This window comes from Salvelinus alpinus, chromosome 10 (genome assembly GCF_045679555.1).
Source record: "Salvelinus alpinus chromosome 10, SLU_Salpinus.1, whole genome shotgun sequence".
NCBI classification, from domain to species: domain Eukaryota; kingdom Metazoa; phylum Chordata; class Actinopteri; order Salmoniformes; family Salmonidae; genus Salvelinus; species Salvelinus alpinus.
This window is the reverse complement of record NC_092095.1, coordinates 23,130,710-23,142,862: the sequence shown is the minus strand read 5'-3', so window position 1 is coordinate 23,142,862 and position 12,153 is coordinate 23,130,710.

The window sequence follows — 12,153 nt, the reverse complement described above, 5'->3', positions numbered from 1 at the left end:
GAAACAGAAAACATAGATCATACCCACCCAACTCACGCCCTGACCACACTAAAACAAAGAAAATACAAAATAACTATGGTCAGAACGTGACAATAGCTAGCTTCTGTACTCCACTGGATACATTGACTTCAATATAAAACCTAGGAGGCTCATGGTTCTCACCCCCTTCCATACACTTAAATGGAGGAAGATGGCACCGGAAGAAATGGCAGCCGTTTTACGGGCGCCTAACCAATTGTGCTATTATGTGTTTTTTTCTGCGTTATTTGTAACTGATTTTGTACATGATGTTTCTGCCACCGTATCTTATGGCAAAAAAGAGCTTCTGGACATCAGGACAGCGATCACTCACTTCTGTTTAGACAAAGTCCCTGTCACTGGCAGGAGAAAGAGACACAGGTTGGGGTGCCTTATAATGATCCGCTGACGGTGAGTGGGAAATCTGCCTTTACCATCAATATTACTTGCTAACATACAATCATTGGACAATAAATTAGATGAGGTACGATCACGAATATCCTACCAACGGTAACATTAAAAACTGTAATATTTTATGTTTCACCGAATCGTGGCCGAATGACAACATGGATAACATTCAGCTGGCGGGATATACGCTGCACCAGCTAGCTAGAACAGTGCACTCCGGATAAGAAGAGGGGGGGTCGGTCTGTGTATATTTGTAAACAATAGCTGGTGCACGAAATATAAGGAAGTCTCTAGATTTTGCTCGCCTGAAGTAGAGTATTTCATGATAAGCTGTAGACCACACTATTTTCCAAGAGAGTTTTCATCTATATTTTTCGTGGCTGTTTATTTACAACCACAGATGGATGCTGGCACTAAGACCTCACTCAGTCAGCTGCATGAGGAAATGAGCAAACAGGAAAATGCCCACCCAGAGGTGGCACTCCTAGTGGCCGGGGACGTTAATGCAGGGAAACTGAAATCTGTCTTACCTCATTTCTATCAGCATGTTAAATGTGCAACCAGAGGAAAAAAACTCTAGACCACCTTTACACCACACAGAGACGCATACAAAGCACTCCCTTGCCCCCCATTTGGCAAATCTGACCATAATTCTATCCTCCTGATTCCTGCCTACAAGCAAAACTAAAGCAGGAAGCACCAGTGACTCGGTCGATAAAGAAGTGGTCAGATGACGCAGATGCTAAGCTACAGGACTGTTTTGCTAGCACAGACTGGAATATGTTCTGGGATTCCTCTGATGGCATTCAGGAGTACACCACATCAGTCACTGGCTTCATCAATAAGTGCATTGATGTCGTCGTCCCCACAGTGACTGTATGTACATACCCCAATCAGAAACCATGGATTACAGGCAACATCTGCACTGAGCTAAAGGGTAGAGCTGCTGCCTTCAAGGAGCGGGACTCTAACCCGGACGCTTATAAGAAACCCCGCTATGCCCTCAGACGAACCATCAAACAGGCAAAGCGCCAATACAGGACTAAGATTTAATCGTACTACACCGGCTCCGATGCTCGTCGGATGAGGCAGGGCCTGCAAACTATTACAGACTACAAAGGGAAGCACAGCCGCGAGCTTTCCAGTGACACGAGCCTACCAGACGAGCTAAATCACTTCTATGCTCTCTTCGAGACAAGCAACACTGAGGCGTGCATGAGAGCACCAGCTGTTCTGGACAACTGTGTGATCACGCTCTCCGTAGCCGACGTGAGTAAGACCTTTAAACAGGTCAACATTCACAAGGCCGCAGGGCCAGACGGATTACCAGGACGGGTGCTCCGGGCATGTGCTGACCAACTGGCAGGTGTCTTCACTGACATTTTCAACATGTCCCTGATTGAGTCTGTAATACCAACATGTTTCAAGCAGACCACCATAGTCCCTGTGCCCAAGAACACTTAGGTAACCTGCCTAACGGCTGGTCATGGCTCACATTAACACCATTACCCCAGAAACCCTAGACCCACTCTACAAGAGGGAACTGAGCACACACCCCTGAGGGGCTCCAGTGTTGAGGATCGGCGTGGCAAATGTGTTTTTACCTACCCTTACCACATGGGGGCAGCCCGTCAGGAAGTCCAGGATCCAATTATAGAGGCATTTGTGTGAACATTAACCTGGGGAATGTTTTCTGTAGTATTATAAATGTAAGAGTTCTAAACTTCCTTAATAAGTACAATGTCCTGAGTAAAAGCCAATCTGGATTTATACCAAAACATCGCACGACCGATCGTAATAACACCCATACACACCCTGATATATAAACATCTCCACCAAAATAATACCAAAATGTACGCTTGCTTTATCGACTTCCAAAAGGCATTTGATTCTATTTGGCACACAGTTCAAAGGTTAAATGCCTGCTCTTCGCAGATGACCTGTGCTTGCTGTCTCCCACAGCACATGGCCTACAGCAGAGCCCTGGGCCCTGGCAGTAAACCCCAAAACCCCCAAAATAATGATTTTCTGAAGAATATCTAGATTTCAGGGATATTCAAGTTCTCAAATGGTCCTAAATATACAGAGTACTGCACACACTACTATTACTTAGGTTTAATAAATAAGCTCAACTGGACACCTAAATGAGACAGTGAATGAACCGAGAGATAAATACATTTAGCCAAAATTAATTGAAAATGTAATTGAACCAATTGCACTTTATGGCAGCGAGGTGTGGGGTCCACTTGCAAAACACGATTTCCCCAATGGGAAAAACACCCCATTCACACCCTGCATACAGAGTTCTGTAAGATTCTCTTACATGTCCAGAGGAAAACTACAAACAATGCATGTTGGGGGAAGACGCAGAGAGCTGTGTGTTGAATTCGTATGTGAGAGATATATTATGTATAACCTACCTAAAAGCAAGAGATTGCTATGTGCACAGTTAAGATCAGGGATATTGCCTCTGCGTATTGAAACAGGTCGGTATTGAGGTGAAATGGAAGAGGAACAGCTATGTAACTATTGTGACCTCGAAGAAATAGAGAATGGAACTATTTATCCTCTATTGCCCTTTCTACCACATGGAATAATGCTTGCTCTTATTCCAGAAAGCACACCAGATATACCCTGCCATTATGTGGCTGAGTGATGAGGAGAAACTGAAATGTTTTTTTGTCCATTGTGTATTTCCGTTTGCGGAATACTTAGATAAAGCCTGGAATAAATAAAAAAGGGCTACCTATAATTAAATTGTACAAATATTTAGCTTCTATTTGGTAAATGGCACGTGTGTATATAGATTGTGTATAGGCTTGTCTGCCATATGTATCTTCTCTTTTTGCCAGACTGGGTTCAAATGCCTTCTGTTTCTTTTTTTTCTGTATTTATTTATCTGTATATGTTATGTTATGTTATGTTATGTTATGTTATGTTATGTTATGTTATGTTATGTTATGTTATGTATGTATGTATGTATGTATGTATGTATGTATGTATGTATGTATGTATGTATATTATTTTACTGCTCTAGGGATATAATTATTGTTTGGATAACCTTATTTACTATTATGTATAGATTTTTACCTTACATTTGTTTTCACTCTTTATGTGATGCACAATGCAGAGAACACTGGAAGAAGAATTATCATTTAATTACCACAGTGAATTATTGTATTGTTTGTTTATGTGTCAATTAATCCCATAAGGGATGGGTTGCCAATTGACGATTTGACGCAGAAATACAATTTCATTCATTCCTTCAGCAGGAGTCTGTCTGGACAAAGGGAGAACATCACTGTCTCCAAAATTAGTTTGAATGAGAATGACTCCAACTGTGAAGCTGAGACTGTCTCCCACTATGAAGCTGAGACTGACTCTGGTCAATCTGCCCAGAGTCATCAAACGGACCTGGACTCCACATTCAGTGTAAGCTAAAAAATATGTCAGCAAACAGACATTTAGTAAACAGTGAACATCTTTCTGTTTGCCTTGATTGTATGATAAACACCCGACATAATTTGGACTGACATATTTGTTTATGCTTGATACAGTATGTCTTTAATTTATGCCTTTAATATATACACTAAATTTCCCCACAAAGTCATGACCTTATCTTCTCTATTTCGTTTCTTTTTAATTGTTTGTTTCAATTGGTTGAGGGAAATGTCATATTTTTTTGTTGTAAGGAACGACCTGAAGAGGTTCAAGGGGATTCTTCGTAAAGCGTACCAAGAGTGGACAGACAGGAAGTGATGGACACTGAACATCAGAAGTAGGCGAACAGTGCCAGAGAGGGTGCTCTGAACATCACACTACATGTTATGAGAAACATGAATCAAATGGAGCTCGCTGACACGCTGGAGAAAAGTAAGAGATACAATACTTTGTACTTTCACATAGAAGTAGCATGACTAGAGACAAATCAGTTGGAAGTGGTAAAACCAAACAGCCAAACAAATGTTCTATAAAATTGTATATTTTGTGCATCATACAAATACGTTTATTTACGATGGCCAAGATAAACTAAAATCCAACCTGAAGACGTTTTAAAGTGTATTTGAAGGAACTGCAGTATAAGGAAACCCAACACTTGTCAATGTAAGATACACACAGAGGTCTACATCACAGACGGTGGAAATGGAGAGGTACGTGATGAACATGAGATGAGACAGATTGAGACAGTATCCTGGAGACCAGCCATCCAAGATACACCAATCACATGCAACAACTTCTTCAGACTACCTGGAAAAGACAAACCTATCAGAACTGTACTGACAAAGGGTGTCACTGGTAAAAACAGTCTCTGTGCAGAAATTAATTCTGAATTGGAAAAGCCAATCAGGATACCCAATTCATATTCCCAATTCCTTTCCAAGAGCTGAATTTGATGACAGAGACAAAACACAGCCTTTCTGAACTTCTTGGATATTTCTTTCCTGAAATAAATGAATCAGGAATATCTAACTACAACAAATACAAGGTTTTGGTTGTCCTTGATGGTCTTGATGAGTGCCGACTTCCTCTAGACTTCAAGAACATAAGGAGCTTGTACGATGTCACAAAGCCAACCTCAGTGGACATGCTGCTGACAAACCTCATCAAGGGGAATCTGCTTCCCTCTGCTCTCCTCTGGATAACCTCCCGTCCTGCAGCAGCCAATCAGATCCCTCCTGAGTGTGTTGGCCAGGTGACAGAGGTACGAGAGTTCAATGACCCGCAGAAGGAGTACTACTTCAGGAAGAGAACCCTGATGAGAACCTAGCCAGAAGAATAATCTCACACATAAAGACGTGAAGGAGCCTCCACATCATGTGCCACATATCTGTCTTCTACGGGATTACTTCAATTGTTCTACAGATACTGTTAGGTGAAGCGGAGAGTGGAGTGATCCCCAACACTCTTACTCAAATGTACATATATTTCCTGATATTTCAAACCAAACAGAGGAATCAGAAGTATGTCGGGGACCATGATGGGGACCCTGTCTGGTGTATAAAGAGCATTCTGGCACTGGGAAAGCTGGCCTTCAAACAGCTGGAGAAAGGCAATCTGATTTTCTACGCGGGAGACCTGAGAGAGTGCGGCATTGATGTCAGAGATGCATCAGTGTACTCAGGAGTGTGCACACAGATCATCAGAGAGGATTATGGGCTGCACCATGGAAAGGTCTACTGCTTTGTGCATCTGAACATCCAGGAGTTTCTGTCTGCTTTATATGTGTTTCTCACCTTCAATGACAGCAATACAAATCCACTAGTCAGCCAGAGATTAGTTTCCAAATGTCCAACATTGTTGAAATGTCAACCATCAATCAACATACAGTATACAAGAATGCAGTGGATGAGTCCTTACAGAGTATATATGGACACCTGGACCTGCTCCTCTGTTTCCTTCTCGGCCTCTCACTAGAGTCCATTCAGACTATTATAGGCCTACGAACAAAACGAACAAAATCTTCTGCTGACTTCAGAAGAGGTGCTGGAAGTCTTTGACCTGAAGAAATACTACAGATCTGAGAAGGGTCTTCTAAGGCTTTTGTCTGTAGTCAAAGCCTCCAGAACTGCACTGTGAGTATTTGAACAAACCAATTCACAGAACAATTCTGTCTACCAGTCAGATTATGACTGACTTTAGATAGGCTATTACAATGCTATAATTCTGTATCAAATGTACATTTTGTTTCAGTTTGAAGAATTCACACCCATCCCTAACATACCTCTGAGTGGTCTAATATTTCTGTCTAGATTGAGTAACCCAGTAATTATATTTTCTTATTTAGTGTGAATTGATGCCACATCACAGAGAGGCTGTGAATTATTGGCTTTAGCAATCAGCTCAAACTCTTCACACCTGACAGAGTTGAAGCTGCTCTCCGTTGGACTGGAGAATCCACACTGTAGGCTGGAGACACTGAGGGGACAAATGCTGTTCATAATCAAACCTTTTCAGTTGTCTGTAGATTGTACATGGCCCAAATGTTATAATTCTTATTATTTTCTCTTGTCCAGATTGAATCAATGTCAATTCAAAGAGAAAGGCTGTGAAGTGTTGGCATCAGTTCTCAGGTCACATCTTTTATTTAACTAGGCAGTCAGTTAAGAATTTTATTTTATTTACAATGACAGCCTAGGAACAATGGGATAACTGCCTTGTTCAGGGGCAAAACAACAGATTTTTACCTTGTCAGCTCGGGGATTCGATCTAGCAAACTTTCGGTTACTGGCCCAACACTCTAACCACTAGGCTACATGCCACCACATCTGAGAGAGTTTGACCTGAGTTACAACGACCTACAGGATTCAGGAGTGAAACAGCTCTCTTCTGGACTGGGAAATCCCTGGTGTAAATTGGAGACACTGAGGTCAGTACTTTTAGTGTGTACGAGATATACAATATTCTGTTGTATTTACTTATCTATCTTTTCTAGAAATGTGGATGTAATAAAGAAAGGTTGATAGTTTGAGACCTCTGTAGTACCATCTACTTTAACGTTATATATGAGTTTTTGTCAGATCTAGATTTGACAGATCACGTTTCTTTTGCAGGTTGCAGAAGAAGGTTTTGTCTTCTCTGTCTTCGACTCTGAGATCTATCCCCTCTCACCTGAGAGAGCTACACCAATCATCCAGGACAGGGTGCAATTAATACAAATATATACATAATAGACAATATAATACGCAGAGATACAATTACGCTGGGTTTAACTAAATAGTCTCTGTGCCCAAGAACACTAAGGTAACTTGCCTAAATGACTACCGACCCGTAGCACTCACATCTGTAGCCATGAAGTGTTTTGAAAGGCTGGTCATGGCTCACATCAACACCATTATCCCAGATACCCTAGACCCACCCCAATTTGCATACCGCCTCAACAGATCCACAGATGATGCAATCTCTATTGCTCTCCTTTCCCACCTAGACTAAAGGAACACCTATATGAGAATGCTATTCATTGACTACAGCTCAGTGTTCAACACCATAGTGCCCTCAAAGCTCATCAATAAGCTAAGGACCCTGGGACTTAATACCTTCCTCTGCAACTGGACTTCAGCCATAAACTGTTCTCTCTGCTACCGCACGGCAAGCGGTACCCAATGTCCAAGAGGCTTCTAAACAGCTTCTACCCCCAAGCCATAAGACTACTGACCATCTAATCACATGGCTAACCAGACTATTTGCATTGCCCCCTGCACACCCTCTTCACTCTTTTACACTGCTGCTACTCTCCGTTATTATCTATGCATAAGTCACTTAAATAACTCTACCTACATGCATACTGTATATTACCTCAATTACCTCGACTAACCGGTGCCCCCGCACATTGACTCTGTACCGGTACCCCCTGTATATACCCTCTCTATTGTTATTTTACTGCTACTCTTAATTATTTGTTACTTTTATTATTATTATTATATATTTTTTTTAAGGTATTTTTCTTAAAACTGCATTGTTGGTTAAGGGCTTGTAAGTAAGCATTTCACTGTAAGGTTTACACCTGTTGTATTCGGCGCATGTGACAAATAAAATGTGATTTGATAAAAATAAATAAAACTATGTTTTTGGTTTACTGGGTAGGTGTAAAAAGCCATAACATTGGTGACCTCATTAGAACTACAGTAGACACAAGGCTACAGCAGAGGGAGATAAAGCCACATACAGTGTCTGTTATACCTCTGACCATTACTGTCAAAATGTCTCTGAAGATTCCATGTCAATGAATAGGATTAGAGTGAATGACTATTCAAATGTGATGTGCTGAAATCTTAGAGCTTTTTAGCTTTTCAAAATGTGGACTTTGAGTTGAATTGAAATGACAAAATGTCATTATTTTTTATTTTATTTTTCATTACAAAGACAACTAAACCTGCTGCAATGAGCCCAAGTGAACCCACACGGAGAAGCTTCAAGCTATCAACTGACAGTGGTCAATTACGTAAAGGGAGACACCTTACTCATCAAATTCACACTTGGCACATCAGGTCAGTGTTTTTAGAACGATAAATAATCCAGCCTAGAAGGTGGGTCAGAAGAGGAGAGTTTAAAGAGCGAAGAGGCATCACTGAATAATCACGTTTTTTTAACCTTTATTTAGGCAAGTCAGTCAAGAACAAATTCTTATTTACAATGACAGCCTAGGGACAGTGGATTAACTGCCTTGTTCAGGGGTAGAACTACAGATTTTTACCTTGTCAGCTCAGGGATTTGATCCAGCAGCCTTTCGGCTACTGGCCCAACACTCTAACCACTAGGCTACCTGCCGCCCCTATTTATGTTATACACAGTATTACATTAAGTGTAACACCCCTTTCACATGATAAACATGTCATTTTCTGGACAGAACCCTGATGGGTACGATGCTGACGGGTACAAAAGTGTCTGGCAGCAGACCCTTTCACTTCTCAACATTCATTACATTTACAGACACTTTGTAGCTCAGTTGGTAGAGCATGCTGCTGCTTCTAACACCAGGGTACCGGGTTAAATTCCCACGACCACCCATATGTAAAATGAATTCACGCATGACTATCACTTTGGGTAAGTGTCTGCTAAATGGCATATATTATTATGACTTGACCGGTTTAGCCAATTCTGTCAAGGATTGCCCTCTGTGATTGTAAGGAGTTCAATTCTGTCAGCATAAAACAGGGCTGTGAAATAGTTTAAGAGTTCTCGGGGAGGGACACATGGGGATATGAGGCAGAGATGGGTGATGGTATTTGGGGATATTATCTACACTGGGTGATGTTAGTGAGTAAGGGGTAACTTTCATATGGATGAAGAGTTCATTTGTATGAAGTAAGCCTGCCCTCTGCTATGACAGGACATGGATAATTATAGATATGGCAAGAGTTTAATTATAGACAACAGCTGGTGGCATCATTTTAGGAGTTGGAGAGTCCCCTTTTCCCTCTCTAGTTCCCACTGGAGGTGCCTAGCCCCCTCCCTGTCATGAAGGATCGCCTCGCACAGATTGCTAAGTGATGGAGGCCTACTCATCCAGCCCGACCTTTTGGTATTTAGAAAAATATGTGCTCGTTGTTGTAAATGGGAATGTGTTCTCAATCAACTTACCTGTTGAAATGAAGGTAAAACCATTCAACACACGTCGTTTTCTTCCAACGAAGTTGCGCCTGGGTCGCTCCGTGTGTCACTCTGAACAACCTGCTTGCAACTCAATTGTAACTTATCACATGAAATAGAAATCAACCTATTTTATTTATTTTGATCAGTGGCAAGAGAAAAGTCAATCTACAGCAGGGATCCACAACTCGCAAGGGCTTCTGATTCTACTGATAATGTAGAATGGTTTCCATGCACCTTTTAGAATTTAATGGACCAATCAGTAACTGATTAGTCGACTTTATTTCATACTGAGGATACTGAGTACTGACACACTGAATTGAGTCAAATTCTTTGTCCAATAATAATCTTCCTCTGATTAACAGAGCTTACATTACCCATGCTATACTGAGACACCCAATCACGGAAGTTCCCTTGGACTAGCCTAAATATAATGATGGGTAGAAGACAAGCTAACCATTCATATCATAAAAGGCACAACACTACACAAGGGAATACACAATTATTAAACTCTTAGGCCTGTAATCCTGTTGGACCCATGTTTTAAATCTGTATGCAGTATCACAAGGTGACACGGGTGATGTCACTCCCATAGTATGCAGGAGGCTTGGGCTGTTCCAACCTCCATACTAGCATATACTTCATGGAACGCATGCCCATCCTCTGTTCCGAGGGGTCTGCCAGGGGATAGCATAGAACTCTCAGGGGACAGCATAGACCTCTGGATACCAATTTTAAATGGGGCAACAGTTGGCATGTACCTTAGTGTAAAAGGTCTAATGTATTTGATGATAGACTCATAGAGGCTTTTCCAATTAAAGGCATGCTCTTGATTGTATACAGTTGAAGTTGGAAGTTTACATACACCTTAGCCAAATACATTTAACTCCGTTTTTCACAATTCCTGACATTTAATCCTAGTAAAATTCCTATGTCTTAGGATCACCACTTTATTTTAAGAATGTGAAATGTCAGAATAATAGCAGAGAGAATGATTAATTTCAGCATTTATTTATTTCATCACATTCCCAGTGGGTCAGAAGTTTACATACACTCAATTAGTATTTGGTAGCATTGCCTGTACATTGTTTAACTTGGGTCAAACGTTTCATGTAGCCTTCCACAAGCTTCTCACAAGAAGTTGGGTGAATGTTGGCCCATTCCTCCTGACAGAGCTGGTGTAACTGAGTCAGTTTTGTAGACCTCCTTGCTCGCACACACTTTTTCAGTTCTGCCCACAAATTTTCTATGGGATTGAGGTCAGGGCTTTGTGATGGCCACTCCAATACCTTGACTTTGTTGTCCTTAAGCCATTTTGCCACAACTTTGGAAGTATGCTTGGGGTCATTGTCCATTTGGAAGACTCATTTGCGACCAAGCTTTAACTTCAGGACTGATGTCTTGAGATGTTGCTTCATTATATCCACATCATTTTCTTTCCTTATGATGCCATCCCTCCTGCAGCAAAGCACCCCCACAACATGATGCTGCCACCCCCGTGATTCATGTTTGGGATGATGTTCATCAGCTTGCAAGCCTCCTCCTTTTTCCTCCAAACATAACAATGGTCATTATGGCCAAACAGTTCTATTTTTGTTTCATTACATCAGAGGACATTTGTCCAAACAGTACGATCTTTGTCCCCATGTGCTATTGTAAACCGTAGTCTGGCTTTTTTATGGTGGTTTTGGAGCAGGCTTCTTCCTTGCTGAGTGGCCTTTCAGGTTATGTCGATATAGGACGTTTTACTGTGGATATAGATACTTTTGTACCTATTTCCTTCAGCATCTTCACAAGGTCCTTTGCTGTTGTTCTGGGATTGATTTGCACTCTTCGAACCAAAGTACATTCATCTCTAGGAGACAGAACACATCTCCTTCCTGAGCGGTATGACGGCTGCGTGGTCCCATGGTGTTTATACTTGCGTACTATTGTTTGTACAGATGAATGTGGTACCTTCAGGTGTTTGGAAATTGCTCCCAAGAATGAATCAGACTTGTGGAGGTCTACAATTTTGTTTCTGAGGTCTTGGCTGATTTCTTTTGATTTTCCCATGATGTCAAGCAAAGAGGCACTGAGTTTGAAGGTAGGCCTTGAAATACATCCACAGGTACACCTCTAACTGACTCAAATGATGTCAATTAGCCTATCAGAAGATTCTAAAGCCATGACATCATTTTCTGGAATTTTCCAAGCTGTTTAAAGGCACAGTCAACTTGGTGTATGTAAACTTCTGACCCACTGGAATTGTGATACGGTGAATTATAAGTGAAATAATCTGTTTGTAAACAATTGTTGGAAAGATTACTTGTGTTATGCACAAAGTAGATGTTTTAACCGACTTGCCAAAACTTTAGTTTGTTAACAAGATATTTGTGGAGAGGTTGAAAAATGAGTTTTAATGACTCCAACCTAAGTGTATGTAAACTTCCAACTTCAACTGTAGCTAGTTGTCCAATGGTGCAATGGAAAAAATAATAACTCGCTTATAGAAGATGAGTGTAGAATGGATAGGGGTGTTTCCATTATCCCAGCCACACATCTTCTAAAAATGTAGAGGAGTCACTTAACGCTCAGTATTTTTAGCTTGGGCGAACGCATGTCAAGTCTGGCCCCCATGTCTCTCTCTTTGTCTCTCTC